Source organism: Callorhinus ursinus, unplaced genomic scaffold, assembly GCF_003265705.2.
Source record: "Callorhinus ursinus isolate GAN/ISIS: 27379988/994484 unplaced genomic scaffold, GSC_fseal_2.0 scaffold56, whole genome shotgun sequence".
Classification (NCBI taxonomy): domain Eukaryota; kingdom Metazoa; phylum Chordata; class Mammalia; order Carnivora; family Otariidae; genus Callorhinus; species Callorhinus ursinus.
This window is the reverse complement of record NW_027397118.1, coordinates 1,201,219-1,207,218: the sequence shown is the minus strand read 5'-3', so window position 1 is coordinate 1,207,218 and position 6,000 is coordinate 1,201,219. Positions and strand designations below refer to the sequence as shown.

Genomic DNA, 6,000 nt, shown 5'->3' with positions numbered 1-6,000 from the left:
GGGCTCTTGTTGTTGTTTTCTAGATTAATTTCTGGATTGGGCAACTTCTCTAGTCATTCTCTTTTATCATCTCCTATAGAAGTCCACCCCAGGTCAGGGATTAGAAACACAGCTGATCTCTAGCCACAGATAATTTGAGAACTAAGGGATCCTGGCTGGCCTCGGCAGGGACCCAGGGAATGTCACTGAGACCCTGGGCAGGAGCCAATGGATGGTGGTGACCTGGTGCTGGGCAGGAGGCAGCTATGCCCCTCGGTCCAGGACCAGCTTCAATCTTGCAGAGAACGCAATCCAGGTGGGCCGCTGTCCCTCACCCGCTGTCTGCACACCCAACTTTTTCTTTGGCTCCTTCCCTGTTGCCCTGAGCATGCACGACCTTCATCCTGTTCCATAGGCAACTTCACAGCCCCACCACCCCTGCTCCTGCTCCCAATAAAAACGGGCTAGAGACACAGGAAGTTGCTCTGGCAAATAATAATAACAATCCCTCTTAATTGTAGGAGTCTTTTTGCGGCAGAGATGCCGACAGCTCACCAAATAACCTCCCCTCCCCAGCCTCTTTGCAGAGCCACGTCCTCATTCTGACCAATGCGCTGTGTGTGGAAGTGACCAGTGTCATTTCAGGTTCAAAGCATCTAAAGGTTGGTGTGGACTCTCCAGACCTCACACCTCTGGCTTGGGAAGCCATGATTTGAGATCGTGAAGCCAAAAGATGGAACTCAGCATGAGAGAGAAATAATTCCGTGTTAAGCCACTGAAATTTCAGGGTTTGTTACTAGGGTACAACCTAACCTAATCCGACTCATACAACTTCACAGCTTCTAAAGCAGTTTTTCCAAACCATGTTTAATCGGATCTTTGTAAGAGCTCCAGGAGCTCTCTCCTATAAAGACAACTGATCGTAAAGGGGAAGTGATTTGCTTGATGACTCAGTTTATAAATGGCAGATACAAGAGTCTACACCCAGGTTCAACACTCTGTCCCAACCTAGTCGCTCTGACCTTGGGTCTTCTTTCTACGGGTATTTCTGTTTTAAAGCAGGTGGCTTTAGACAGAAAGATAACCCACGAGAATCAATGTGGAAATGTGGAATTAAACCCCTGCTTAGCCAAGGAGAGAAAATGCCCAGGGGTAGACTTATTGGCAGGGCTATAGGAAGGTAGAGGTGATTTAGGAGGTCTGTATGACATGGACATAATGCCCAGGTCACAGCAGTAGGAACTCAGTGGCTTCTAGAGAGCCAGCTGAGGCAGGGAGTGGGGTGGGGGGAGTGCAGAGCTGATCCATCAGACAAGAGGCGTGAAGTATTCACAGGCAAACTCCATCTGACCTTGGCCAGCACTGCCCGGCGTCCGGTTCCACCTCCTTCCCCAAAAAGGGTGTCGGGCAGCCTTCCAGGATGGGTTTTATTCCTTTTAATAGAGAAATAGGAAATGAGCCTTAAGAGAAGGTGAGGAGTTATTGCTATGTTTAATTGCTCTAAAAATATCTCACCAGGGTTGGCTGTGAATTCACTCCTAGGTGCTGATCCACAGTCCAGGGAGAAGTAGCTGGAGCCCGGGTGGAGCGCTGGAAACCCAAATGGCCAGTCCTGCCGAGAATTCTGAAAAGGAAAGGGCTTGCACCAGGCCAGCCCAGTCGGAGCAGGGCTCAGTTCCCTGGCTTGGCTCAGCCCTGGGCATGGCAGATTTCCTGGGACAGGATGTGTGTAAGCTGCTCTGGAAGAGTCTGCCTGGGTCCCAGTCCTGTCTCTGCCTTAGTTCACAGTGAGACCCTGGGCATGGCTCTCCTATCTTCACCCTAGACCCCTGTAACCCTGTCTGTAAGAAGAGGTTATGTTCTTCCTAAGCACCTTTCCCAGCACGATGATAGCACAGATACCGTTCAGGACCCCTCCTTCCCATTCTCTGGTCCAGGACAAGACTTGGCTTCTCAGAGCTGGTCAGCACATGGCATTCTGCAGGATTCTCGCTGCTCTAGAGATGAGCGTATGTCCTGTCTGCCCTAAAACCCTTCACCACCTTTGTGCCAAAGTCATGCTTCCCACCAGCTGCTCCCAGCCAATGACTGTGTGTGGCCGGGACAACAGCTCAGGCACGATCCTCTAAGCTCTCCGTGATGACCTTGTCAAGCCATGTGCACTTTGCATGGCAGTGCTGGATGTTTCGCCAGCGTTCCTTTGCTCTCTCATTCCCTTGGGCACTTGCTGTTCAGAGACTGACTCCTGCAGTCCCAGGAGCAGCCGGAGGAAAGATGTGGTGAGAGGTGGATTTGGGACTGGCTCGCCCAACCCCTGGTCAGAGAAGCGGATGCTGTCCCGGTCTGTGGGTGGAACCCGATAATCCCTGATGCAAAGAGGCAGCTCAGTGGCTCAGGATTTCCCCAGGGATGACCTGGAGAAATGTCCTGGTGGGGGGGATGCTGTGGCAAGTACAATGGTGCAGGCATTGGAAAAATGCGAGGTGAGCAATGCCCACAAAGACAGCGGAGCCAGCTGGTTCATGCTAAGTTGTGTTGACCCCCGCAGCCTGTAGACGGATAATGAGAGACTGAGGGCTACTTGCGGGCGGTTAATAGCAAGTGTGAGCATCAGAGGGCCTTGGGGGCAGCTCACAAAGAGGCCCTTATCACCTGCCCTGGAACACTCCAGATATGTCTGATTGCAACACCAGGGCTGCTCTATTATGCAAAGGCCAGGGCCCTGGTTGGGGAAACCCAGGATCCTGAAAGGTGGAATGGGGACCTGGATGGCTGGATTCCTTGGGCCCTCGGGGCTTGTAGGGGCAGCGTGCCCTTCCCCTTGGTGCTTCCTCTGTGCTGGGCGATACCATAGCAGCCTCTCCCTCACAAGGCAATGAGTGCTTCTATTGGGAGCCCATAAGTAGGGTGAAGGCCCACGTTGCCTCTGAGGCTGATGGAGTGGAGGGGCTCAGCAGCTTGGTGATTAGAGAACACCCAGTCTGACTCCCAGCAAAGCGGCAGTGCTCGAGGTGCCCTGGCAGGTGGCAGAAGGAGGAATGGAAATTGGAGGGGAGCGGGCATGCTGAAATGGATCTATGGAGGCCAGAAGACCCGCCTGAGGATTCTGTGCCGTGAGGGGCTCGGATGGGCACACCATCCCCCAAGGCCATCAGGTATGCCCTGGAGAGTGTTTTTCAGCATGCTGAAAAGCTCGGTGGCAGGTCTCCCCTGCAGACCTGTGACCACAGGGACCTTCACTGTTCAAGGGCTGCAGCTGCTGCATTCAGAAATCCGCGTCCGCCTTTGCACTGAGACCGCGCCTCCCTTGTCTCTGCCTTTGCCCTGAGACCACGCCTCCCTCCTCTGCCTTTACACTGAGACCACGCCTCCCTTGTTTCTACCTTTGCCCTGAGACCACGCCTCCCTTCTCTGCCTTTGCACTGAGACCACGCCTCCCTCGTCTCTGCCTTTACACTGAGACCACGCCTCCCTTCTCTGCCTTTGCACTGAGACCACGCCTCCCTCGTCTCTGCCCTTACACTGAGACCACGCCTCCCTTCTCTGCCTTTGCACTGAGACCACGTCTCCCCTGTCTCCACCTTCGCAGAGACCACGCCTCCCTTCTTTACCTTTGCACTGAGACCACGCCTCCCTTCTCTACCTTTGCACTGAGACCACGCCTCCTTTCTCTGCCTTTCCGGCCAATGAATGGATGTAGCAGGGTCACCAAGGCGGGCTGCATCTAGGGGAACTTGGCGACCGTGGCCCTAGGATTCCCCCACAGCCTGGTTGACCCTTCCCTTGACTTGCAGGCACTCCAGGGCGTTTCCACTCAAACTTGCCTCAGCCTTGCCCAGCTGTGTCTCCAGCTTCTCTCTAAGGCAGTTCCCTGATAACATCCTTGTACATTTGCTTCTCGGAATAACACGCCGAGGAGGAAGCCATGCCAAGGAAGACAGAGCAGAGAGACACAGAGCATGGGGTTCTCAAAAATGTACTGAGCCGTTGAATCCCTCGGTCCTGCGGTTCCCCCCCACCCACCGTGAGATCCCCACTGCAGGGCGATGCCAAGCTCCTCGTGGGCCAAGTATGTCACCTCTCTGCTCAGCGCAGCGAAACCAGCCTGTTAAAGCCCATAGGACAGTCCACAATGATTTCCAGAGACGTTGAGGCTCAGACTGTACATCACTAGGTCTCGAACCCAGGTCCTTTGACTTTCACATGACGGCTGTTTTCCCTAAAATGCAAGATCCCAGAAACAGTGACTTTTTTTTCCTCAAAGCAGTCTTTCTTCAGCAAATGAAACACAATTCTATAAACAAATGGCCACTCACTAATAGATCCAGTGAGTCACCGAGGGTTGCTAAAATTTGGTCATTATACAGGAAAATTAGCACGTTAGAAGTTTCTCGAAGACTTGATTCAGCATTTGGCTAAGAAGTCAGGCGGCCATGCAACACTTGGCAGCATCGCAAAATGCTACCACATGTTGCCACAGGCCGCGACGTCCTCCGCGAGAGGTCCGGGCACCATCGGGGCTGCCTCGGGCTGCTCCTGGTTTGTAGTCCCTGCTGTTATGTTTTAATTATGAATCGCTGTTGGTTTGGTTCCCTCGTCATCAGCGCAGCTTGTGGTGGGCTGTTGGTTAACCCCACAGCATGTAGGGATGCATATTTGCACCAGCAGAGTGTGGGGCCTATCATTTTCCAATAACTACTAGACTCTGAAACATGTAGGTGTTGCAGTTTGGTTATGAATCACCCCTGTGCCCTTATTTCTGTAGCAGATGGGTGTGCGGACTCCCTCAAGTGCTCCCACGGGGCTCCTCGCGTTAATCGCCGCCCTCTCTTTCCCTCCCGCAGTGGGATAGGATGAGATAGATGGTCTGGGGGCTTTGGTCTGGCCAAAGTGGGCTGTGGACGCAACTCTCAGGGAACTACTGTTCTAGAAGATTCTAGAACTCTCAGTTCTAGTGCTGGCATGTGGAGGAAGGGGAAATTGGAAGGGACAAGGCTCTTGACCTCCACCTCCCCGTCAATTAGAGACTCTCCGTGGTAGCTTGCCATCTGAGCTCTTAGTCCTGCGGGGGCTGAGTAGGGTGGGATGGGGCGCGGGGCTGACATTCATCAGGAAGCGGTGACTGTTTATCACTAGTACCTGCTGGGAGGTGACCCTGACCTGATCCTGTTTCACTGCTGTCACCAGAGAGTTAGGGTTTTCTGGTGGCAAGCAACAAACAACAGAGAGACCAGTAGTTCACCGAAGAGACAGGACAGTGGAGTGTCAGTTTTGGAGATAGGATGTGGCCCAAGGCAGAAAGAGATGCTCCAGGTATTATTACTGAAATGATGATGATCATAATAGGCAGTCTTTACAGATGTGTTCTAAACACTTGATGTATTTTTACTTAAGTCTGACAACAATCCTCTGAGGTAGGAACCATCATTATGCCCATTTTGCAGATGAGCAAAGTGAGGCACAGACAAATTAAATAACTTGCTCCAAATCACAGTTAATAAATGGTGGAGCCAGTAGCCTGCCTTGGGATGGCTGTGCACCCCCTGCCCCGACCAACTACCACTGAAAGTCACTGCCAGCAAGATCCCTCAGAACCAACTCTCTCCTGAAGCTTCTGGTAACCCCCCCCCCAATCTCCTTTTTGAGGTCTGGATTCATAAATGTGAATTACTAGTCCCAGGTATCTCACTATGGCCTGTGGTTTCCTTACATCCCACTCACACCTTTGTGTCCCTTTATTAAAACCTCCTCAAATTATCTTAATTTGAATGTGCCATCAGTTAGAGTACTACGAGCTGATTCCAGAGAATCCTAAACACCGTCGATTAGCAACCACACCATTAGTTCATGTTTCATTAAGTCAGAGAAAAAAGTAACCAAGGGAACAATGCCACACTATTAATTGTAAGGCCAATGTCAGAGTGTGACAATGTGTCTTAAAACCAAAGAAATGGAGAATGACTCCCGCTTCGTGGATGAAGGGGTGGCAAAACAAAGAAGATAAATAACTCACTCGAGTAA

At 52.0% G+C, this 6,000-nt stretch overlaps 1 long non-coding RNA gene across 2 annotated transcripts in view; it reads right to left on the bottom strand.

Annotated features, from left to right (window-relative positions):
- Positions 1-850: 850 nt before the first annotated feature.
- Positions 851-6,000, bottom strand: part of LOC141371097 (uncharacterized) — a 36,039-nt gene continuing 30,889 nt past the window's right edge. Inside the window, exons 2-4 of one of the 2 annotated variants that reach the window (XR_012375735.1) lie at positions 4,003-4,198; positions 1,495-1,603; positions 851-1,412 (exon numbers count right to left, since the gene is read on the bottom strand). This is a non-coding gene — a long non-coding RNA (uncharacterized lncRNA). The remainder of the gene's footprint in view (positions 1,413-1,494; positions 1,604-4,002; positions 4,199-6,000) is intronic. The other variant, XR_012375734.1, reaches the window with a different exon arrangement.